This window comes from Gorilla gorilla, chromosome 18, assembly GCF_029281585.2.
Source record: "Gorilla gorilla gorilla isolate KB3781 chromosome 18, NHGRI_mGorGor1-v2.1_pri, whole genome shotgun sequence".
NCBI lineage: Eukaryota > Metazoa > Chordata > Mammalia > Primates > Hominidae > Gorilla > Gorilla gorilla.
Window position 1 is genome coordinate 109,325,622 of NC_073242.2, and position 26,086 is coordinate 109,351,707.

Consider the following 26,086-nt stretch of genomic DNA (forward strand, 5'->3'; position numbering starts at 1 on the left):
CTCCAGAATTAAAGTCAACCAGTTCAAATGTCCCATCTTTCCCCACAGACATTTGTGCTCAAAGGCATCCCCTTCCTCATTTGGAGACTCTCCTAGGGCCTAGGCCCAAGCAACCAGGACTCCCTGTAGTCAACCCCACTCCTCAATTTTTGGCACCCATGGTATTCCACCTCAAGATCATGTCCTCTTTTAACCCCTCTAAATATGCTCCTCCTGTGATACCCATAGGGACCCTGAACCTCTAGTCCTCAAGAGCAGTCATTCACCCCTTTGGACTATGGATCCCTTTGCAACCCAGGAACAACTACTGTATGGCCACTTCAAACCTGTATATGCTGCAGGTATTTTATTCTGGGTAGGGTAAATAATAGGTCTTAGATATAGGTGCCAATAATTTTCAAATAGGGGTAAATGCTATTGGGATGTGTAAAGTAGAAATCCATTTTAAAGTGTTACTGAATCCATACTAACCTGATCATTACATATTTACTAATTGATGATTACTAAAAATGTGGACCTTTGTGAATTTCCGATGTCATAGAAGGGTGTTCTTAACTAGAAAAGTCAGTAGCCAACATTCTGGGAAGTAGAGGCCTCTTCCTCACTGCTTCATTGGTTTAAAATAAACTCCAACAGAAAAACATGCCATCATCTTTAATTTCCTGCATCAGCTAAGTATTTATTTCATGTAGTCCTCACACTAGATTGAGTGGTTCCATATTAATATCCTACGTCAAAGATGAGTAAATTGAGATGCGTAGGTTCTAGTTTGCCCAGTGTCCTGGTGTGTGATCTTGACCACTAGCCTAAACTGCTATTTTATGTCCACACATCAACCTCCACGGCTGCCCCTCATTTGAACACACAAAATATAGTTGTGTGGCTTGGTGGAGCCATCTAAATTCCGTTAGGCCATTTGCCAATGCTGCTATTAGGGGCGAAATGTCATGCACTTGATCTAAATGTACTTAGGAGAATTCTCAGGACCTGATGAATTATTATTCGGAATTTTATGGCCTCACAGGTTGCAGGCTTCATACCAACTGCAGCTAATGAGTTATGGGCCCCGAGAAACACTGAGGACACACGGCGTTTTGCACACAGAGTGGGCTTTTTCTGTCTATTCTCCCCCTGCACCCTTCCCAGATGCAATCTCAAGTCATATGAGAACTTGTGCAAATGTTTCTCCTGGATGGTTTCCTTTAGAGCATGTGTCCTATAACTTGAAATGGTTGTCTGAGCAGAATGTTTTTAGAAGTTAGATTTTTTTAGGGGGGAAACAGAAACCAAAGCAAAGCCAATAGAGATGTTAAAAAAAAAAAAAAGAAAAATCCACCGTGGTATTCTAGGAAGAAAAAAGCATTTTTTGAATGAAAACTTTTTATTATATTTGATTTATTCTGCTTCCCTTCCCTAGTATGTATTAATGAGATGAAATCACTTCTTAATTTTCAGGTTAATATTAAAATTGAAGCCCATCCCTCTACCCTAAGGACTCTGCCAGCCTCTGGCAGTATTCCTTTCCAACTTCCACTTGCCCCAAATAGGTAGAAGTTAGCCTTTTTTTTTTTTTTGGTGTCATCTCTTCTTTCCCTCCTCCTATCAGTTTTTCAGAAACTCCAGAAATTTAACGTAGTACACAGGGGCCACCCACCCCTGTTTCCAGATGCCTTCTAGAAAGAGGACTGGGAGTGTGAATGAGGCCATGTGGGCTTTGTTTGCACCTGTGGTTGTCATGACAATTTCTCAAAGCTTAGCTGGGACAGGAAGAAGGAAGGGGAGGATAGCGGTGTGTTCAGTGTGTGAGCTCCTAAAAGCTCTTGGGTCACTGTTCCCAAGGGATGATGACCCTCTATGGCAGATCAGTTGCATGTGCATATGAGCTTTCCCTCCTCCCCTGGGTTAGCATATTCCACACTCACCTTCTCAAAGTGAAGTCTCCCTTAGGGGACCCTTGGTGTCCTGTTCATCTAGCAAATCTCACAGCACCAATAGAAACACCAAGAACATGGATTCATCAAAGGAAAAATGTTGAAGTTTCCATTTTTATGCTTCCTGGTAATCCTTCAGCCCTTGATGGAAATTTCCAGACCTAAACCAGTGAATTAAGAGTATGGGGAAGAGGAGCCCTCATACAGTTCTGTTAAATGGTCCTTTAATATTCTTCTTCAGAGTGACGGGTACCCCTTGCCTATAAATATTCAAAACTGCACTGAAAATTTCAAAACATTTCTATCAGAACATAGTCTTGTTCTCAGCCGATCTGCAATTTCCACCTGGATCTGTTAAATGGCAGCTTACCTACGAAATACCATGTTCTGCCCAATCACCTACCCTGCCTCATATGATCAGCCAGTATATTTATGTGGACACATGCAGCCACACTTGTTTTTAACATTTGAGAATGACAGCGTATTGGCAGTTCATATAAGCTATCAAATATTACATGTCAACTCAGAAAACATCCCTAGGAAGTATTATGGGAACCCTCTGTATCACTTGAGATTCTTGGATCCATATTTGCTGTTAACAAAATAAATTAATAGTCAACAACTGATTAAAGCATTTCCCTGCTACCATGATTGCCTTGACAAATTCTGCAGTGCTGGAGTATTTCACCTCCCATTATTTCTTCTGCTGAACAGGACGTTTGGTTCTAATTGTTAAGCCTGCCTAATCCTGATTGAAGCGGGCCATAATATCAAGAGTGGAAGAAGGTGGGAATATAAACTAGATTTGCTCCCTTCTGTAGGAATAACTCTATTAAGACTTTCTTTTTGGAGACAAATCATCTTATGCAGGGGGGAAAAAAACTCCATAAAAAAGACAAATGACAGCACAAGATCCAAAAAGACAAGTGCTCAGTCATTTTGTCATAATGCCAGAAGAGACAGTAATGCTGTGTGGACTATGCATTCAGACATTTAGAAAATATTGCAGGCAGAGCTGGGGATTCCGTGGCCAGAAGCATATTTGGTGAACCGAGGACGCATCAAAGAGCTTCTCTGGTGTTCAGTAACTTGCACTGTATTTCAGAGGTTTATAAAGGGAAGGGACAGGAAAGCAGTGTGCCAGTAAGATGACTCCTCTTCTTGTCTGGATTTTAGAGGAATGCAGTGAACAAATGATGAAAAAGTCTGAAGGGACTTTGGTAATTCAGCATCCGAAAAACAATCAGTGTTTTGTGACATTCTTAGTTGTGATCTACCTTATGTTGTATACACATGGTCACTCACATACATAGGTGTATTATTCTGCAATTGCTGAGTAATTGATGATCCTTCATCCTCTCTGTGATTCATAGGCTCTCTGGGTTGGATAAATCACTTGGGGGAATTATATCTACTAGTACATTTATGTCACTAGAATTCTTTTGAAAAGCTATCATTGTGTACATTTACTGTATCTATTAACTTTCTTCGTCTCCCTCTTCCTCCGTTTCTTCCTTTCCTTTTCCGTTCCTTTCTCCTCCCCTCTCCTTCCTCTCTCTCCTTCTTTTCTTTCTTTTTTCTTTTTCTCTCTCTCTCTTTCCCCCTTTTTGTATTTCTAGTAGAGACGGGGTTTCACCATGTTGGCCAGGATGGTCTCAAGCTCCTGACCTCAGATGATCCACCTGCCTCAGTCTCCCAAAGTGCTGGGATTACAGGCATGAGCCATCATGCCCAGCCCCCTTGTCCTCTTCTTATAAGGCTACTAATCCCCTCATGAGGGGCCCCATCCTCAAGACTTCATCTAAACCTAACAACACCCTCTCCAGGGTCCCACATCCAGATACCATCCCACTGATGGTCAGGGCTTTGACATATGAGTGAGGGGTAGAGGGACACAAACATTCAGTCCCTAACGTTGAGTCCCTAACACTTGGTCAAGTTACTTAAGCTTGGTAAGCCTCTCTCTTCTTGCTGAGTCATGAGGATAATAAGATATACCTGTTAGGGTTCTTTTGAGGAATAAATGGAATTTTTAAAGAATTGTGCCAGACATGTAATAATTACTTGACAAACTATAGCTATTATAACACCATCAAAGCTGTGGTTCTTACCCTCATCATTGTTTACCCTCTCACACAATAAGATCTTTGTGAAAAGGATCAAGTCTCATTCTCTTTTGAACCCCAAAGTCCCCAGCCACCACAGAGACCAAATACAGTAGGTACCAATGCATGGCAATGCATAGGACCTGGGTGCCCTAACTTGGCACCGTATCTGCCAATTTTTTAAAAGACAAGATGACATCCCAAAGATTGGGGCATATTTAGGATAATGCCCCATTCTGTGAGGGTGGACATTATAGAGGACATCGGCAGCCAGCCACAGGCCATCTCTTGGTGCCATTGGGTTTTGAGACCCTCAAGGTGACACCGATTTAACATGGCAAGTCTTATGTTCTTGGGTAATGTCAAACAACTTCTTGAAAATATTTGTTAAAAACAAAAACAAAAACAAAAACATATCTGGCTGGGCGTGGTGGTTCCTTCCTGTAATCCTGACACTTTGGGAGGCCGAGGTGGATGGATCACCTGAGGTCAGGAGTTCGAGACCAGCCTGGCCAACATGGCGAAACTCCTTCTCTACTAAAAATAAAAAAATAAAAAAAAAATTGCCAGGAGTAGGCGCAGGCACCTGTAATCCCAGCTGCTCGGGAGGCTGAGGCACGAGAATCAGTTGAACCCAGGAGGCAAAGGTTGCAGTGAGCCAAGATAGTGCCACTGCACTGCAGCCTGGGTGACAGAGTGAGACTCCGTCCCCCCACCCCCTAAAAAAAAATCTATCCAAAGGCCTTGACTAATGCAGAATCAGCACTAATTAACGAGCCCTATAAACTAAAGGCCCCATGTTTGTGTTACAAGTTTTAAAAGTTTTTTAATATTTTCCCCTGTCTCATTTTCTATCATTTCACATCTTCTTAAACACATATATTTTTAAAAGAGATTTTGACTCACTGGTGAATTTGTCTTAAAATGGAAAAATAAAATCAAATGTAAGAATTTTGTTATGAATCTTTGGGGAAACACAATTAGGGAATCTACCCTAATAGGTAAACCCATGTAATTTCTTATTTCCATCTAGTTATAGGAAAATACTGAGATACTTGTGAGGTGTTTTCTTTTTTTTTTTTCTTTTCCAACTTGTATACACGTTGTTCTATAAGTGGTTGCTTGTTTTTTAGGAAAAAAAAATTCAGCATCTCAAATGTACCTTTAATATTACTTCTGATTTTTGTTGTTTTGCTATCATAGCGTTACCTACCTCACAGGGATGTTTTAGGTCATAAGTATTTTTCATTTGATTTTTTTTTCCCCTTAATTTCCTTTTTTTCCCTCCTAAGCTATAAATATACAGCCTTAAAAAAAACACTCAGAAATTTAAGTCCAAGAATCCTGCTTTTCTTAATACCTTTCAAGTGTTAGATTAATAACATTTTTGTCAGGTGGTTACCAGAATGGAGGATACTTGAGCTGAGTTTTGCTAGAGTCCAAGATCATCTATTCTAATTTCTGGGGACACATATTTTGTCCTGGTTAGAGAGATATATAATGATGCCTATCTAATTCTGTGGTGGTCTGGGTTTGATGTATGTATATGTGGGTAGGAATGTGTGTGCGTGTGTGTGTGTGCGTGTGTGTGTGTTCAAGTATCCATTGTGTCTCCAAGCTCTTACCAACAACAACAAAAGGCCTCCTTTGAGATCAATCACATTCATTCGATGTTTGTTTTCTACTACCTGATACTTACTGCTTTCTCTTTGTCGCTGTTAATTTTGTTTGTCATATGTCAGACCAGGATGAGTGGGGCACATACAGATTCAGCTCATTTTATTTTTTTTCTCCCTTCCTTCGTCCCATCTTTGCTAATTTCAGGCGGTCAGCACATTTAGCAAGCATGTAGCTGCTTGCCTGAGCAAGCCATTAATCTATATTAGAAAATGTAGAGGCCCCAGTGTTAACCTTCCTGAAGCTTGCCTCCCCACCCCCAATTCTATAGGTTCTATTGTATTTCTGCTGGTTTAAGGCAACTGCTGTTTCTTTTAGGAGTTTTCTTTTCTTTCCTTGCTGAATATCTGCACTTACTAATACTGCCCAGGCACACGGGCTGTGGCTCAAGTTTTCAGTGCAGGACAGTGTGTCATCGCAGGAGAAGACAGAACCCAGCCAGATCCTCCCCCTGCCGGCAAGCGGAGTCAGTTACTGGGAAGCCATAATAATTCTTTCTTCTAGAGAATTTTGGCAAAAATGTGCCTCCATCTTACATCAACAATTGTTCATCTTTCTGGAATTTTTATTTCCCCTTCCCCTCTTGTTCCTTTTTATCCTCCTGGTGAAGTATCTCCTTTTCCCTAAAAAACTGGAAAAAATGCACTTTTCTATATTAATTCAAATGATATTCAAAAAATACTATATGTTAAAAAATACGATGTTTCTGTAATCCTTATATCCCCTGATAAAACCACTGTGTAATGAAACTACCAAGAAGCCTCTCTTGAAAAAAAAAATTAAGTGAACCTCTACTTTAGAATGTTGGCTTTTCATATATGTACAAAACAAAAGAGGTTGCAGTGATGGCGTGGATAAAGGCACCTGTGTTCTTTTCCAACCTATCCATTTTCAAGATGTATCCTTTGTGGATTACACTGGTTTTTTTTCTATGGAATCATGCACCTTAGATCTGGGAGAAACCAGCATGACATCCAGGGTCAAGGTTTTCCAATCAGGTATTTTGGGGGAAAAAGTTCTGCCTTCATATAACAACTAATGTGACATGGCAGTGTATAAGATGTTACAGCCAAGGCCTTCTGGTTGAAGTTGGGGAACTGTGGGCGTTGTCCCCACTAGTCCTGTCATCTGCCCTTGCAAAACCACCCTTGGGTTCTCTCGCGTGCGGTCTGTGCACCAGCTACCTTTGTGCTCCCCACATTCTTCCACCTGGCCTGGAAGCTGACCATAGTCGGCTCTCTTGCCCTTTCTTCTTCTGGTTGGATTTAGCAATTTAATTTTCAGGCTTGCTCCGTGCAGGGTGTCAGTTCACCCCCTTCCTCTGTAGAAGGTTTCGTCCAGGCCGGGCGCAGTGGCTCACGCCTGTAATCCCAGCACTTTGGGAGGCCGAGGTGGGCAGATTGTCTGAGGTCAGGAGTTTGAAACCAGCCTGGCCAACATGGTGAAAACCCATCTCTACTAAAAATACAGAAATTAACCAGGCATGGTGGCACACACCTGTAATCCCAGCTACTTGGGAGGTTGAGGCAGGAGAATTCCTTAAGCCTCGGAGATGGAGGTTGCAGTGAGCCAAGATTGTGCCACTGCACTCCAGCCTGGCTGAGTGAGCCCAGATTGTGCCACTGCACTCCAGCCTGGCTGAGAGAACGAGACTCTGTCTCGAAAAAAAAAAAAAAGAAGGTTTCATCCATTTTAGCTGACAAGGGAAGGAGCTGTTCCTGCTGTTACTAACTCGAGTACATTGCATGAAACCTTGCTGTTTCCTTAAACCCTGCACCGACCTTTACAAACAGTGCCTTTAGTAAACACTTCTTACGTTACCCGTTTTGAGTGTACCATCTGCCTCTTGCCAGGACCCTGATCAAGAATTTGAAATCTCAGACCATGATGACCTCCTTGCCCAATGCGTAAGCTGTCCTCCAAAACACACATTTATGGGGGCAGAGGGAGTCTCTCTGGAAGGAAACTTCGTCTGAGCTATGGCTCCTTTTGCTTCCCCTGGGTTTTAATCCTTCCTTCCCTTCCTGTTCTTTTAAGGAAATCTGAAAAGGAGCAAAAGAGCTTTAGAACTGCAATGCATCTGTCTGAGGCCAAGGACAGTTGTACGCAGACCTCTCTGCCAGTGTTTCAGTGACCCTTCTCTTGCTGCTTGGCTGCCTATGAGTCCATGCTGACATCTGGCTCTGTCTGCCCAAATATAATCTTGAGAGTGACTTCCAAGGTATATACAGAGCTCAGAGGTTCTCTCCCCAACCCATTCACTGGCCCTGCTCTCTCTCCATGTTCCCAAGTCTCCTGGGTGACCTTGTGTGTCCTTCCTGGGATGTTGCTCAATCACCCTAGAACTGTAAGGCCAAGTGGTCGTAGCCAGAACATGGCAGAAACATTCCTGCTTCTATTCTGCTTTTCTAGCATGGAATCCCCTCTGCCTTAATGTGAATAAATACTCCCCAAAATGAAGGCAGAATCCAGTATCTGTTGTTTTAACTAAATCCCTAACTGGACCCCCTCTGATAAACCCTCTGATAAAGAACTGATGTAAAATTTGGGACACTGGATAGGACCAGGAAGCCAGAGAAAGAGGGCACCCTTTTCTTTTCTAGCATTTGAGTTCCCAAAGAAGTAAAACTCTGTGAATGTTCACTTCATTTTTTTCCGATATATCGAGGACTCCAGATGTAAGCTCATTGATAGTCTTGGTGTGTTCTTCAGTATTTGTGCTTTTAATAGATATTGCAAGTGTGTTTAATGTGAAAATAGAAACGGAGGGCTTTTAAAAGAGCTTACTCAAAATCCTGCCAATTACTGAAATCTACCAGACAAGAAGGAGCCACTCTTTTTTTTTTTTTTTTTTTTTTTGATACAAGGAGGGGAAATGTTTCCACAAAAGCCTGGCCGTTTGTCTTTAAAAATTTTCATCTCTTGGGTACTGAGTCGTAATAGTAAATACAGATGTAGCTGTGTCACATTAAAAGCACAACCAAATTGCAGTACAATGTTCAGGACACTTTTATGTCACTTTAAAATGTAGAGTATCATCTAAAAATGAGCAATTGCTGTGAAGAAACTGGGGTTGGCTCTGATTTTGTGGCTCAGTTTTTTTTGGTTTCTTGAGAAGATCATCTTTAAGTCAAAAGTTATGCAATGCCAAGTACTCATCTGTGTAATCTATTTCAGTTTCCAAAATTTTTCATCACCTGGTTACAAACATCTGAAGGCAAGAAATAGCCAAGATTCCATTGCAAGTCCCAGAGTAAGTTATTATTAGACAGAAACAAACAAGTAAATACCTTGGGCCTGAGATATTGCCCAAACCAGTCCTGACTTGGCTTGGGTTCTGACCAACTGTTTTTGATCCCACAATCTGAAGTACGTTTGTGGAAATACAAAGGTCAAACCTTCCCCTAACCCTCTGTAATCCCTGGTGGAGCTGAGGAATGAAAAGTTGCTTAAACATTTTCCTGTTGCCAGTTTTTCTTAAACATTAGTGCTATTCTTTTTTTTTTTTTTTTTCTTCTTCAACCCTGACTCTGATTCACAAAGAATAGGGAAGCTTAGCCAACTGCAGTTTCAAAGTATTGCTTCTTAAGCCTGGGCCAAGTGTGTAGACTTGATAGAATTCTGATTAATGCATCTTATTACATTAATTTTATAAGAAACCAGAAGGCATTTCTCCTATTCCTAGTGCAGGCCAGCCTGCCAGAAGCATTTGTCTCCTTAAAGAGCTAATATCTTCAGCTACCAACAATCATAAAACTGAAAAATCTATTGGAAGAGTTGGCTCCTCTGGATGTGCATAAGGCACAGTGCAAAATAGATGTAGAGCTTGGCTGAACTTTGCTTCAAATTTGCCAATCAAAATTCACGAACCCACGCCAAGTTGGCTACAAAACCTCTCGCTTGGAGCCAGCACTAATTATGTCAACAAGTAGTTCAAGTTTAGCCCCTGTTAAGTCCTGTACTGCTGGGTATTGGGGATGAGTCTTTGTGTGGAGGCAAACGGGCCCTGTCTTCGCTTGCCTTCCTCCTAAAATTCCCAGGACCTCTTCGGGTCCCAGCCCTTTCTGTTCCCCTGAGATTGCGCCTCCTCACTCTCTGTCTTGGATGGAAAGAGTTCCAAGGCAGTCCAGTCACCCCAGTGAAAAGTTTTCTGATGAGGTCAAGCCTTCTTATTGTCATAGGTCATTTTCTTTAGAAATGAGAAACCATCTCATTGGGCTTTCCAGGAAGTAGACTCTGAGTGCAGGTTTGTTGTGCAGAACACGTGCCTTGGAATTAACACCTATGGAAGGGAGGAAAATGAAGATGGAGTGGGCAGAGGGAGAAGTTGAGCTGAGACGCAGTCTAGCAAGGGTCTTGGTAAACCTCATGAAGCTAAAAGGGCCCATCAGAGCTAATCCCTACTGGGCTAATGTGGCCAGGCTTTTATAAACCTGCCTTGACTTGTGATTGGGTGGGCTGCCCCAGGAAGGATGTGCCCTTGCAGAAGGTAGTCTCTTTGTTCAGGTACTCCCTGGAAAGGCTGATGGCTGAAGGCTACAGGTTACCCTGGAAGGGAGACCTGGGCTGCACATCAGAGCCCATCTACTTTCCAGTGTGGACATGTTCCAGCTCTTTCCCCAGCCCTGCCACACCATACCCCAGCCTCTCCAGCACACACAGCCCTTCTCTGTTGATTAGGGTTGGTTGAGCTGTTCTACCACCTTCGTTGACTCAGGCCTTGAAGTGCAATAGAAAGCCCTACGACAAGGCAGGCCCAGTTTTGAGGCTGGGTGCAGAGGCTCTTGCCTGTAATCCCAGCACTTCGGGAGGCCACGGCAAGAGGATCACTTGAAGCCAGGAGTTTGAGATCAGTCTGGCCAACACGGCAAGACGCAATCTCTCCAAAAAGTTTAAAAATTGTCTGGGCATGGTGGTACATGCCTGTAGTCCTAGCTACTCAGGAGACTGAGGCAGGAGGATCACTTAAGCCCGGTAGGCTGAGGCTGCAGTGAACTAAGATGCCACAGCACTATAGCCTGGGCAGTTTTGAGTGCTGCCTCTACCATGTAACTAGCTTGCCAGTCAAGTCATTAACTATTCGGGGCCTTAGTTTCGTCTTTCCTGAATTGGAGCCAGTATATGTAATTCCAAAGGTTGCTTTTAAGCATAAGTGAGAATATTGGCAGAAATTCGTTAGCACTGAGAGAGGGAATATAAAGTGGAGGTTAAGTGTACGGCTTAAGAGCAGAGTCAGGAAACCTTGACTTGCATCCTGATTTCTGAGTTGAATGTTCCAGGGTAAGCCACTTAATCTCTCTAATCCTCATTGTGCTTAGCTCTAGAATGGAGGCTTGTTGAGAAAATTAAATGGAAACGATAACAGCGAAGCACTTAGCACATGAGTAGGCCCATAGTACTCAGGTGTTCTTTCCACAGAAAAGCGTTCACTCTTGTGCACTCTTTCTCAGTCAGTTGGCCACTACTGTTCAGTTCACTTCTTTTGGATCTTCTCAGCCCCATCAGGTTCCCAGGTGAAATGAGCCCAGCTCAGCAGGCCAGTTGTCTTCAGTGACCCCCAGTGAGGCAGGTGGTGGGACTTGATTCTGGAGGCAAGACTCAACTCCATAGACAGGGCTTACACACCGGACCAAATTGAGGACTAGCTAAAACAGGGATAGGGTGGGCGCACCTTTCCATGAGATGTGTCCACCAGTGTGTCATGTCAGTTTACCATTTCCATGGCAACACCTAGAAGTTACTGCCCCTTTCCATGGCAATGACCCAACAACCTGGAAGTTACCACCCTTTTTCTAGAAATTTCTGCATAATCCATGACTTAATTTGCATATAATTAAAAATGGGTGTAAATGTGATGGCAGAACTGCCTCGGAATTGCCACTGTGGGTACTCTGCATGTGGGGTAGCCCTGTTTTGCAAGGAGCAGCACCTCTGCTCCTGTTGTACATTGTCCCTTCAATAAAAGTTGCTAACACCACCAGCTTGCCCTTGAATTCTTTCCTGGGCAAAGCCAAGAACCCTCTTGGCCTAAGCCCCAATTCTGGGCTTCGCCTGCCCTGCATCACCAGCACAGTGGAAGGCCACAAGCTCGCAGCATTTTCATCCATAAACAAAGCTTGGCAATATCTCTGATGATGTCTAAGAGCTTACGTGTTTGCTCCACTGAGACTTGTACTCAGTCTTCTTTGAGTGAGACTTGAACTTGATTCTGAGTCTCCTCCTTCCTAGATGGACTCATTATTTACTTATTTATGTATTCACTCATCTATTCATTAATTTATACTCTTAGTTTGGTATCAACACCTGTAAAATGGGGATGGTAATGTGGTGATATGGAGGAAAATAAAATAACTCTGGCATTGTTCTTACTATTTACCTCTGTATTGTCATCGTTATCATTCCTTTGATAACCATGAGCACCTGTCATGGGCCTGGCACTCTAGTAGACTCTCAGGATGCACAATGACCCTGTCCCTCCTTGCTGGAGACATAAGAGAAGCCCCCAGCCACTGACATCTGGGTGTTGTAATAAAGCAAGAACAGTCATGGACACTGCTAAGTTTTGATGCCACAGAGCCAAATTTGCAGTACCAGAATGTCCTTTCCATGTGTGACCCAAAGTTTTGGCTACTGAAGACGTTGCATGCCCTACAACAGTGGAAGTGGTGCCCTGAATATGCCAGAAATAGTGGTGGAGTCAACGAAGATCTGGGAGTATTGTTTGGAGACATCTCAGTATTCCTAAATCATTTTCCCATCCTTAAATAAAAATCTGTCTTATTGATGATCTGCAAACTTCTTGTAAGCCTCATTTCCATGAGTAGAGTTGGCCATTGCCCGCTAAGAAAATTTAGGTGGTTTTTATTGGGATTAGTGGATGGACTTAGGATTAGTGTGGCCCGTCCTTGAGATATAATGACAACCTTGGTGAAAGTAAGACCACAGGGCCTATCTTCAGGGAAGTGCCTTGCATTTTAATACCAACCATGCCACGTGTATGTGTTTCCTGGGCCTGCCATAACAAATTATCGCAAACTGGGTAGATTGAGAATCATTCATTGTTTCATGGTTTTGGAGGCCGGAAGTCCAAAATCAAGGCGTTTGTGGGGTTCATTCCTTCTGGAAGCTACGAGGGAGAAACCATGCCGTGCCTGTCTCCTGGGTTCTGGTGACTGCTGGCAATTCTTGATGTCCCTTGGCTTGGAAACACCACATTCCAACCTCTACTTCCACGCTTACATCACCTTCTCCTCTGGCTTTGTGTCCTTTCTGTCTCTTATAAGGACATCAGTCATTGGACTTAGGACCCACCTAATTGAGTATGATCTCATCTCAGTCCTTATCTTAATTACATTTGCAAAGACCCTATTTCCAAATAAAGTCACATTCGTTGGTTCTGAGTGAACATGTTTCTAGGGGGACACTATTGAACCCACTGCACTGCATCAAATGTATGGGTGTGCTTTCTCTTGGCCTTTCTCCTATTTGCCTTCTCTGTGTTGGGAATTGTGGCTTCACACCCATCTACTTATCTCTGCATGTTGAGCATCGTCTGTTACCTGAAGAGCAGAAGGATGATAAAAGTGAGGAAACTGAGGCACAGGCTTGCCCCAGGTTACACAGCTAGTTATGATGGAGGGTGGATCGGAAGCCAAGCGCCCCCCAGCCCCCACCCCACAACAGGTATATCTGGCCTCTGGTTTATCCTTCCTTCCCCCTGCTCACCACATGGCTTCTCATTTTGAAAACCCAGTGGCTAATAAAGTAGATGAGTTTCAGGATTGCAAAATATTGTGGTCCTGGCCTTTGTCCATTGTGTAATCTTCACAGTGACCAGAGCGTTTGCAGTTCCTAGGAAGTTCACCCATTCCCAACAGTGTCCCAGGGTCAAGCTCAGATGACCTGTGGTATTTTTATACCCATATATGTGTCAATGTTTATAACTTTTAAAGTTGTTATCAGGAAGCACTGAGGCATGTGGCCATTGACAGGTGACAAAGACAGAGGCTCAGGGAACTCAGTTGCTTGCTGAGCTTTAAACTCAAGTCTATTTTTAAGGCTGGACTGAGTCTTTGAGAAAATGCAAAGTAACCTAGCATAGTGTCAGACACAAAATAGTCAGCAAATACCATCGTAGATTCAGGCTTCTGAGTCCAAAGCAAACAATTCTCATCTCCAATTCCCATCTTCAAATATTAAAATAAACTTTTTTTTTAAGAGACAGAATCTCACTGTGTTGCTCAGGCTAGAGTGCTGTGGCATCTTAGCTCACAGCAGCCTCGACCTACCAGGCTCAAGCGATCCTTCTGCCTCAGTCTCCTGAGTAGCTAGGACTGTAGGCATGCACCACCATGCCCAGCTGTTTTTAAAATTTCTTGTAGAGATGGGGTCTCAGTTCATTGGCCAGACTGACCTAAACTCCTGGCTACAAGTGATCCTCTTGCCTTGGCCTCCCAAAGTGCTGGGATTACAGGTGTGAGCCACCATGCCCAGCCTAAAATAAACTCTTTAGTGTCAAAAAATCTACGTGAGGCCAGGTGTGGTGGCTCATCCCTGTAATCACAGCACTTTAGGAGGCCAAGGTGGGTGGGTCACCTGAGGTCAGGAGTTCAAGCCCAGCCTGGCTGACATGACGAAACGCCATCTCTACTAAAAACACAAAAATTAGCCAGGTGTGGTGGCATGTGCCTGTAATCTTAGCTACTCCAGAGGCTGAGGCAGGAGAATGGCTTGAACCCAGGAGGCAGGGGTTGCAGTCAGCTGAGACTGCGCCAGTGTACTCCAGCCTGAGAGACAGAGCGAGACTCTGTCTCAAAAAAAACAAAAACAAACAAAAATCTACTTGAACCAATAAAAATTCCCATCCGCACCTAGAATACTAAATATTTTATAAATAAAGTCTTCAGAGCCTAAATATTCACTAGAACCAAGTGGTCACGTGTTCCTAATGGGTGGAATATTATTTTGAATCTTTCCATGATGAGAGTTACATTGCTGGGTGAAAGCTTTTTATGCAACATCATTGTTGAACAAACAGACGCTTAGCATATTTAGGTTGGAATGCAAGGGAACTAAAGGTAGGGGAGATTCTTAAGGCAGTCTACTTTCTCTTCAAGAATGCTATCAAATTGAAAGGTAATTCCTAAAGAATAGGCATTTGTAAATTAGGGAGGAAGAGCTGAAAAAGATTCCTAGCAAGAAACGTCATAAAGGGGGTTGATAAAGCCAAAAAACTAAAAGAAAAAAAAAAAAGAATTAGAAACAGAGAAAGGAGGCTTCGTGTTGTTTGTAAATTTGTGAATAAATCTGTTAAAGAAATACTGGATTCATATTCAACCTGGAAAACAGGGAAAGGCCTTTTATTGCATGCTTAGAAGTTTGAATACACTTTCAGTAGCTCTTCGTTATCTCAAATTAAATCTTAAATTGAGCTTGTGGTTCTGTGAATTAATACTCCGGCCTTTCAGCCCTGCTGCTGAGGTCATTCAAATCTAATGGTGGAAACGGTCACAGGGTCAGGCCTTGGATGGTGCTGTATAGAAATGCCTTAATGATGCCGGCAGATGTTTGCATTCTGCAGCTGGGGCGGCTGGCAAGTTGGGGGCTGCAGGAAGAGAGGAGTTGATGATCACATTATTGTGTCAGCCGCCTGTGTGAATAAGGAAGGACAGACTCCCACCCCATCCCACCATTCCAGGTTCAATAAGAGGCAGGTGCTTCCTAAAGCAGAAAAATGTAAGGGAAGTCATCATTGCTTATCATCACCTGAATGTTCACCATGGTGACCCACATCTTAGGATGCTGCAAAACGAGAGAGGTCACCTGTCTGTGTAATCGCATATAGCATTCTAAAGATGTTCCATTCATTCAACAAATGTTTAATAAAGGCTTCATCTGAAGTTTAATGGACATTGTTTGATAAAACAGACCCAGCCACTGGTGTCAGGGAGTTTATATAAAAGTATACACGTATCTGTGCAAATGTGTGCATTTAAGGCCCGCCGAGCCTGAGCTGATACGCATGTCTTAACTTTGCTGTTTCTCTAAGGGGATGGAAGGATTGGCTACCCTGAGCCTTCTAGGCTTACTATTTTTTTTTTTTTTTTAAGACAGACTCTTGTTCTGTCTCCGAGTTAGAGTACAATGGTATGATCATAGCTCACTATAATCTCCAATGCCTGGGTTTAAGTGATCCTGCCACCTCAGCCTCCCAAGTAGCTAGGAGTACAGGCGAGAGCCACCATACTGGGCTAATTTTTGTTTTTTATTGAGATGGGGTCTTCCTATGTTGCCCAGCCTGGTCTCAAACTTCTGGCCTCAAAGCAATCCTCCTGCCTTGGTAGACGTGTTCATCGTAGGTTTCTAGCCTCTAAATCCAAATTTTGTTTTTCTAGTACTTTATTTTACTTTTTATTGATTGAAACCTTGAAATAAAGTTTTTAAAAATCCATTTGATTTTAAACGATCTTTAGAAATATATGAAGGTTAAAAATAACTCTCATTTTGGTTTTTATAAACAGTCCACTCCTACATGTAGACACAGTTAGATGCTTCATTTTGCCTATAGTAAGTTTTTCTAGTAATAAACTGACTAATGATGATGAAATTTTTATTGACTCAAATGTGTGATTGGTTGATTTACTGCATTCAGTCCAAGCTCCTCCCAGAGGTTAGCTCATTGACTCTAGAACTCTGTTTTCCTCATTCATTCATTCCTCTAATGAATATGTATTGCTCACCTGGTACATGTCAGATACTTTCCTAGGTGCTGGGGAGAAACAAGCAAAGTACTTCAGGGCCTGTATTAGTTTGTTTTTCACACTGCTGATAAAGACATACCCGAGACTGGGAAGAAAAAGAGGTTTAGTTGGACTTACAGTTCCACACGGCTGGGGAGGCCTCAGAATCATGGCAGGAGGTGAAAGGCACTTCTTACATGGCAGCGGCAAGAGAAAATGAGGAAGAAGCGAACGTGAGAACCCCTGGTAAACCCATCAGATCTTGTGACACTTATTCACTATCACGAGGATAGCGCAGGAAAGACCGGCCCACATGATTGAGTTACCTCGCCCTGGGTCCTTCCCACAACATGTGGGAATTCTGGGAGATATAATTCAAGTTGAGATTTGGGTGGAGACACACCCAAACCATATCAGGGTCCTAGGCAACTTTGTGTGAGAACAGAACAGAGAGGAAGCGACACACCTTTCCTTTGGGAGCAATTTTTGGGTTGCTTTTGTTTTTATTTGTTGTTTTCATTCCTGGTAGTAATAGTAACAGTAGAAAATGGCAGCGTTACAGCCATAAACAAAGTGCTCTGTGCTTTCTCTCTCACCATCCCCTAAACCCTACAAGGCTAGGGGAAAATGGTAATACTCATGAATAACTCCACTTTAGAAATGAGGATGCCGGCACTTGGGGAGGTCAAGTGAGTTTCATAAGGTCATAGAGCAACCAAGTGGCAGGGCTGACTCCCACCCAGGTATGTTCCATGGGCAACGTCTTCTTACTGCACTGTCCTGACTTGCTCTAGTGAGATCTAAGAAAGGCACAATCTGCTTTCCTTTTGATGGTGTGTGGCAGCATGATGGCCGTGCGAATTTCCAAGAGGATGTTGGTCGCTGATGGCATCTTCAAAGCTGAATGGAATCAGTTTCTTACTCAGGACTTGGCTAAAGACGCTTGTCTGAAGCTCAGGTTCAAGTTACACTCATCACAACAGAAACAATTATCTTAGCCAACAGAACACAAAATATTCTTGGTGAGAACAGCCAGGGATTCTGGAATTGACTGCTGTAGTTCAGAAGAGATTAGGCTTCCCAGAGGGCATCGTAGAGCTTTATGCTGAAAAGGTGGCCCCAGAGGTCTGTGTGCCATTGCCCAGGCAGAGTCTGCAGTACAAACTCCTAGGAGGGCTTACTGTGCGGAGGGCCTGCGATGGTGGGCTGTGGTTCATCATGAATAGGGGGGCCATAGGCTGCCAAGCTGTGGTTTCTGGGAGACTCTGAGGACAGAGGGTCAAATCCATGAGTTTGTGGATGGCGTGATGATCCCCGGCGGAGACCCTGTTAACTAGTACATTGATGCTGTTGTGTGCCATGTGCTGCTCAGATAGGGTGTTCTGGGCATCAAGGTGAAGGTCATGCTGCCCTGGGACCCCGCTGGTAAGACTGGACCTAAGAAGCCTCTGCCTGACCACGTGAGCATTATGTAACCCAAAGATGAGATAGTGCCCACCACTCCCATCTCAGAACAGAAGGATGGGAATCCAGAGCCGCCTGCTATGCCCCAGCCAGTCCCCATAGCATAACGGGCTGTCCTTGGCAGTTGTATTCGGAGTCTGGATGTTGCTTTGTAAAGACATTTAATAAAATATTGTACAAAGACAAAGGGGCATGCCTGTAATCCCAGCACTGTGGGAGTCAAGATGGGCCGATCACTTGAGGTCAAGAGTTCGAGACCAGTCTGGCCAACATGGTGAAACCCCGTCTCTACTAAAAATACAAAGATTAGCCAGGCATGCCCTGTAATCACAGCTACTTGGGAGGCTGAGGCAGGAGAATCGCTTGAACCCGGGAGGTGGAGGTTGCAGTGAGCCAAGATAGTGCCATTGCACTTCAGCCTGGGCAAAAAGAGTAAAACTCAGTCTCAAAACAACAGCAACAGCAACAGCAACAGAAATGTGTTTTCTCACAGTTCTGGAGGCCAGACATTCAGAAACAAGGCAGGGCTACACTTATTTTGGAGGCTCTAGCTAAGAATCTGTTCCTTGCCTCTTTCGTTTCTGGTGGCTGCTCGTGATTTTGGGCTTGTGACCATATCACTCCAGTCCCTGCCTCTGCAGCCACTTGGCCTTCTCCTCTTCTCCTGTGTGCTCCTTTCCTGTCTGCCTCAAATCTCCCTCTACCTTTTTCCTATGAAGACACTTGTTTTTGGATTTAGGGTCTTCCTGGCTGATCTCATCTCAGAATCCGTAACTTAATTACATCTGCAAAGACCTGATTCCCAATAAGCTCGCCTTCACAAGTTGCAGGGATTTGGATATGGAACTGCCTTTTTGGAGGCCACCATTCAACCCATGATAAGAGCACAGTGGTGAGGTTTGAGGGGTGGTATGAGGTCACAGTCACAGCCACCCCTCTCACCAGCTGTGTGACAATTCTGCATTTCCTTAGCTGTCCTCTGCCTCAGTCTCCCTTTCCCTGTAAGTGGAAGTGGTATTCACTGATCACACACTACATGCCGGACGCCAAGCTATTACATTTTTTGAATATGTTTCTTCCTTGCCTCTTGAGGACTAACCAGCCGGGTTTAGATGATTTCCTCCCCGTGTCGCTTTCCTGCCGCCACATGTTATAGATGGTGCAAGGCAACCAGAGAGCTTTGATCCCTGGTTTCTCTGGTCACAAACCTGCTCTCCTCTCCAGAACTCCAGGCTGCCTTTCTGTGGGGGCTAAATCAAATTCAGCTGTTCCCCCAACTGTAAAGTACGTCGGCATCAAGTGAAAGGGTAAGTGCATGAAAACCTGAACGGCTGATTCTCTAAGGCAGTGAGAGCAGATGTTAATTGCTCACCGTCCAAGTGCTGGGCTCTGTGCTAAGAGCTTCACGCAGATGACATCAAAGCACCATGTGTGGGGGAAGCACGATGATCTTGACCATTTTACACATGAGGAAGGTAAGGCTCGGTGACATAAACTCACAGAGGAAGTGGAGCTGGGGTCTCTGTGGCTCCATGGTCAGGTGTGTAGTCTCAAAGGCTGTTTTCTGTTCTCCAGGTTTCTCCTTAACACATTTCCAGCCCCGTTTTCTGGCAGGGAGACCCCAGGGCTGAAAGGAGCTGGAAGAGCGAGGTCTAAGAGAAAAATGGGCTGGCTGTGGTAGCTCATGCCTGTAATCCCAGCACTTTGGGAGGCCAAGGTGGGTGGGTCACCTGCGGTCAGGAGTTCGAGACCAGCCTGGCCAACATGGTGAAACCCCATCTCTACTAAAAATACAAAAAAAAAAAAAAAAAAAAAAAATAGCCAGGCATGGTGGTGCATGCCTGTTATCCCAGCTACTTGGGAGGCTGAGGCAGGAGAATCACTTGAACCTGGGAGGCAGCGGTTGCAGTGAGCCGAGATGGCGCCACTGCACTCTAGCCTGGGCGGCAAGCAAGACGCCATCTCAGAGAACAACAACAACAACAACAACAACAAAACATATGGCCAGCAGCCAGTGTTGTTATTTCAGGATGGGAACCAGGCACTGCACCTCCTCATTAGGAGTCAGAGTAAGGGGGCTAAGCTGGTTGACGTGACTGGGGACAGAGTTGCTGTTGAAATTGTCAGGTTATGAAGGGAAATTAGCTGCTGGGTGTCAAGAGGTGCACATTGCTGCAGGCATTGGCAACTGGGAGCCCTGGTGTGTCTATTAGCTCCTCAGGCCGTGAGGCCTTATTGACACCTCTGCCAACATTACAGGAGGCAGCAAGTGACAGTAGGAACGAGAGAGGCCAGCTAATCTAATCTGTATGCCCCACAGGAGTTGGGGGCTGGGGACTCCAAGACCTGGCTTCTGCTCCCTGTCGCAGTGGCAAAGACAATGACAATAAAAGCACAGCCTCCAGAGAGAAGAGCCTTCGATGGACCTGGGTGTTAATCCAGGGGCCAGGCAAAAACTGGGGGATGCAGAATAGGAGGTTGGGCTGGAGGTGAGTGAGAAGAACGGACATGGTTAGGACCAACATTTAGGCAATATGACCGTGTACAGGATTCTACTACCATCATCACCATCATTGTTACTGTTTCCTGCCATCTGTCAATGGGGTGTCTACCATCTAAAGTCCAGCACTGCACTGCCCTGGGCATTTTTAAATTATCATTAGTATATAATTATATATAATAATAATTTAATTTATAACAATATATCATTTATTAAGGTCCTACTGTATACCAGATTCTATCGGACACATGTCCTAATAATAAATGTGATATAATCTATCATTATTTACAAAACTTCACACTCTGACCTTTATTAATTATGTGTGTGCCAATTATGTGCAGGGAACTTTATTAATCGTAGTTAGCAATATCGTCTCTAGTCCTCCAACCCTATAAAGTGGGCACAATTATTATTTCTCTATTGCAATTGCCATTTAGCCTCAGCTGGATTGGAAACTATGTAATGGAGACTCTCAGGCCACTGTCTTTTGAGCAGCATTTTCTGCATTGCATTCTTGTATGTAATCCTAAAATGTAGATGTAGTTTTCCCCCTTTTGGAGATAAGGTAATCAAAACTTATAGAGGTTAAAGGGACTTGCCAAAGCGACAGAGCCATGAATGGCAAAGCTAGGATTTAAACCCTCAGACTTCTTCTCCTTGCCATTCCACCCCATCATAAACTCTAAACATCATAAGCAGAACCATCATAAGTCAGGGTCCATCTGGAAGATGGATGGATGGATGGATGGATGGATGGATGGATGGATGGATGGAGAGAGAGAGACACAGATAGGCAGACAGACAGCTAGACAGACGGACAGATAGAGATTTTAGGAACTGGCGAACTGGCTCACACAATTATGGAAGCCCAGAAGTCCCAAGAAGTGTAGCCAGCAATCTGGAGATCCAGAAGGGCCTATGATAGAAACCTCATCCAAAGGCAGAAGACAAGCATCCCAGGTTGAAGACAGTCAGGCAAAGAGAGAAAATTATTTCTTACTCAGACTTTTGTTTTATTCGGGCCTTCAACAGATTAGATAAGATACACCCCTACAGGGCAGGTCAATCAGTTTTACTTAGTCTACTGATTCAAAGGTTAGTTTCATGTACAATCACCCTCACAGACACACACTCAGAAATAATGGTTAGTCAGATATCTGGGCACCCTGTGGCCCAGTCAAGTTGACACCTACAATTTTTTTTTTGCCTTCTTTTTATTTTTGGTGTTGTCATCCTGTGTCCAAGGCACATGTAGTCAATCATCACACCTTGCCCTTAGCCTGTACTAGTTTCTGTGCCAAGGATTTTAGAAAGTCATGTCTCATTCAGTTCCCCTAACAGGTCTAGGAGTCATTATCCTCCCCAACCTAAGGAAACTGAGACCCAGAGGTTCAGAGTATCCCAAGATCCTACAGGAATTGCAGATTGTAGCCAAAATTGGAACTCCTAATTCCAGAGCTCCTCCCTCCTGCTAGCATTTTTCTTTGAGTAGCTTTATTAATGAGAAAAGCTGTTGAGCACCTGAGCAACCCCGCCTCTTCCAAATACCATCTGACATATACATTCAGCAGAGGAAAAATGACTTGAGGTCTGAGGCTTGCTTTAAAATACTTTGGGGCCAGACACAGTGGCTCACACCTGTAAGCCCAGTGCTTTGGGAGTCTGAAGTGGTAGGATCACTAGAGGTCAGGAGTTCAAGACCAGCCTGGGTAACATAGCAACATAGGGAGACCCTCATCTCTATCAAAAATTTAAATTAAAAAAAATAAACAAAATACTTCTGCAACAGCAGCAGCAAGAGCTGCCGCGACGAAAGAAGAAAGAAAAGGAGGGACAGGATGAAGGAAAGAAGCAGTGTTAACATTCTAGTAATATTTGCATCAGAATGATATTTATATGGGGGTTATTGTCCTCCCTTTGTGTATGTTTAAAATTTTCATAGTAAGCATATTTATATATATACACATAAAACATATATGTATATATTATCATAATGCCTACCTGCTCTTGAGAAAGTAGTGCCTTATGGCTGGGGGTTTCTCTCACTGGTTTCTATGACTCTCCCCTCCCCCACTTTTTCTAAGAAATGGTAGTACCTATCTGACTATTTTCATGGCTGCCTGAAGAGGCCTCAAAATTAGAGTAAACAAATTACCCATTACCAGGGAAGCCTCCTTCCCCCAAGCAGATTCCCAGCATCTTCTTTCACCTCTAGGAGATATTTTCCAAGGTCACTAAATTAAGCCTTCAGACAATCGAAAAATTGAATCTCAGTATGTCTATTTTCCTAACAAAATTTCTGCAGCACCGATTGGGGCTGACAGGTACGGCCGTGCAGCTTTCTGGGCTGTTCAGGTCGATTTGGCCAAGCAGGACGGCATCAGCTTGTATTGGAGGGAACATCTGAGCAGCTCAGGGCCCCCTGGGAGTCAGAGCGTTCCTTACCTCCTTGCCACTGTAAATGACTATTTCTGTCGTTTGCAGAGTGTCCTTTTCTTTCTCCTCCTACAGCCCCATCCTCACCCTCTATAGCCACCAGGTCAGGTGCCTCTTCTTCAATTATTTATCAAAAGGGCCATAGCAATCATTGCAAACATGTTTAGGAGGATTTGGAAACCATGTTCTTTTAAAGGGCACTAATGATGCAGCAGTAATCACAGTGCTAGTGGAAGGGGAGGGCAGAATGTGATGTTTTGGGAGTGAATTCTGTAAGAGAAGAAGGGACTGCATTCCTAGCCCTCCAGACCTTGCGGCTGTCCAGCCTGTCTGGTGGAGGGGCTTGCAGAGCTGAGAACCACGCAGAATTTGGGGGCTGAAGACCCTGGCTCTCTGAGCACCATCTCTGTGACTTTCGAGGTCGTGTTTTCCCTCCAGCCCTCATTTCCCCCTTGATAAGCTGTGTCTTAGCTAGTGCTTTCAGCAAAGAATATCCTTAGGCTCCTGGAGGATTGATATCCCCTGAAGTAGCCCCTGACCAGCCTCCAAGATGTATCCTAAAAGCTCCTATGGAAGTTTACATTTCACTCAAAATATCTGTGTTCATGTAAGTTTAAAAATGATGTCTTAAGTTGCTTAGCAGTGAATAAAATAGGCGCTCTAGGGAGATGCAGTGAGTGTATCCTGTGGCTTTGAGTATACACTGGTACCCTACGTGGGAGACCCCGGTGCCCATGCCCAGGTGCACAAAGCCAGCATCAGTGACCTGCACACCAGGAGGCAGGCTGCATGATGATTGGGTGCAAGTCCTTAGGTGGGTCACTCAGTCTTTCTTTTCTTGAGTTTTTCTCATCTGTGAAAGAGTGATCATAATACTATTTCCATTGAGAAGAAGAAATAATTTTTGTAAAGCACAAAGCATAATCCCTGGTATTCAATAAGTGCTCAGAAAATACTGGTGAAAATAATGATTATAACTATGACCTGCAGAAGCTTTTACTGAGCATCTATCTGTAGCACTGCATGTCAAGCCGAGCTAGAATACAGTCTCTTAGGAGACATGGTGGAGGAAAACATCCTTGGCAGGTTCGCATATTGGTGATCTCGTTGTAATTTTCTCAAATACCCTTCCTCTTTCCTCACTTTTGGTGATAACTACCTGTGTTGCTCTTGTCACTTTTGCCTGGATCCACTAACTCACCACCTAGGTATCTGCAACAGTTATCCATTGCTGCCTAACAAATTACCCCAAAATGTAAGCACTTAGAATCTCATCGTCTTTGTGGGTTAGGAATTAGGGAGTGGCTTAGCTGGGTGATTCTAGCTCAGGGTCATTTCTGAAGTTGCCAGCAAGCTGTTGGCTGGGGCTGCAGTCTCAGAATCCTTGACTGAAGGGGAGGTTTCGTGTCCAAGGGGCTCACTGATGTGGCTGTTAGCAGGAGGCCTCAGTTCTTCACCATGGGGGCCTCTCTGTACAGCTTCAGGAGCAGCCTCACAATATGTCATCTGGTCTCCCACAGAGTGATGATCTCAGAGAGAGTGTGAGGAAGATGTGGCATGGCCTTTTAAGCCCCGTTCTTAGACATCATGCACTGTCAAGCACCGTAACTTTAGCTACATTCTATTGATTAGAAGTATACTAGTAAAGACCATAGTTAGGAGAGGGGAACCTGGCTCTACCATTGGAAGGGAGGTCTATCAAAGAACTTGTGGGCATATTCTAAGACCACCACACTCTGCCACTCCACATGCCCTGACTCTCCTAACACCTGCTCGCTTCACTTGTTCGGCTATTGGCAGTGGCATGGAGTGTGGGAAAATGCGTCCCTCTCTCCTTCCTGGATTAGAAAAGTCATCATCCTGCTAGTGTGAATCCACGTCCTGTGGTGGCCCTCTCAGGAGGGATTGCTATTAAAGAATTGACAACCCAAGGGAATCATGTGTCATGGTGGAGCATACAGGCCAGCAGGTGAGTGGGGGAGACACCTTTAGAGAGGAAACCTTGAGCTTCTTCTGTGATATTCATTAGAGAACTTCCCCCAAAGACAGATGACATCCATTTATAACTATTTCAGCAGTGACTTTTGAGCTCAAGCAGTTCTATTTATTTTTCTCTCTGAAAGTAAGAAACTTTCTTTAAAGGATTTCTGCCATTTGGACAATGTGCTATGTCCCCATTGGTGTTATCAGTTGGTGGGATATAGAAAAGCAAAGTGGCCAGGCTCAGCCTTTTCTCTCGATTTTTTTTTTTTTTTTCCTTAAGAAAGGGATCTTGCTCTTTTCCCCAGGCTGTAGTGCAGTGGTACAATCAGAGATCACTGTAGCCTCCAACTCCTAGGCTCAAGCGATCCTCCAGCCTCTGCCTCCCAAGTATCTGGGACTAGAAGCATGCACTACTGTGCTTGGTTAATTTTGACTATTTTTTTGTAGAGATGGGGCTTGCTTGCTTTTTTCTCCAGTCTGGTCTTGAACTCCTGGCTTCAAGCAGTCCTCTCACCTCATTCTCTCAAAGCACTGGGATGACAAGCTCTTTCTTTATGCCAGTCCTCAACTTGCACTCTTTCCTGCATACAGCTTGTTTCTCTAATGTAGCTGTTCTCATGTTAACTTAATGGCCCAGCCATCTTCTCCTCCTCCTCCTCCTCCTCCTGCTTTCTATTCTCCTTCCTCATCATTCTCCTCTTCTGCGAGTTCAGAAAATTGGGTTACAATACCTACAACGTGCAGTGAGGACACTCTTTTATCATAACCCCGGTAGGCTTATGGTGCTTGTATCTGATTTTTCATAGTCTTTCGTTTGTTAATTTACTGCACATGTGTTCCTTTCTCTTGTGCATTACTGATGTGTGTAAGAATCTCGAATATCTATATGGTGCTTAGAGATTTCACAGCAGTTTATTGAATGCTATTACCTCAGCATCCTCTGTGAAACTGGGTATGACTACACCCATTTTGCTGATGAGGAAACTGAGGCATAAGAGGATCCGATAAATTACCCAGAGTCACACAGCTCACAAGCAAGTGCAGGCTTCCAACCAAGGTTTGCTGGCTCATGCGTTTCATGCCTTTTCTATCGAACCATACAGGCACTTTGTCTCCCAGTGGAATATAAGTTCTTTGAGGCCAAGGACTGTGTCTCATTCTGTGTTGCATCCTTTTGGCTTCAGCCTCATTGTCTTGCATTTATTAAGCATTTGGAACATTTCGGCTGAATGAGTGAATGAGTGAAGCCAT

The 26,086-nt window shown here is 44.0% G+C and overlaps 1 protein-coding gene and 1 pseudogene across 1 annotated transcript in view; both read left to right on the forward strand.

Annotated features, from left to right (window-relative positions):
• Positions 1-26,086, forward strand: part of WWOX (WW domain containing oxidoreductase) — a 1,113,301-nt gene that overhangs the window by 709,088 nt on the left and 378,127 nt on the right. The window lies entirely within an intron of this gene.
• LOC129527748 (small ribosomal subunit protein uS3-like) lies at positions 15,854-20,553 on the forward strand (annotated as a pseudogene).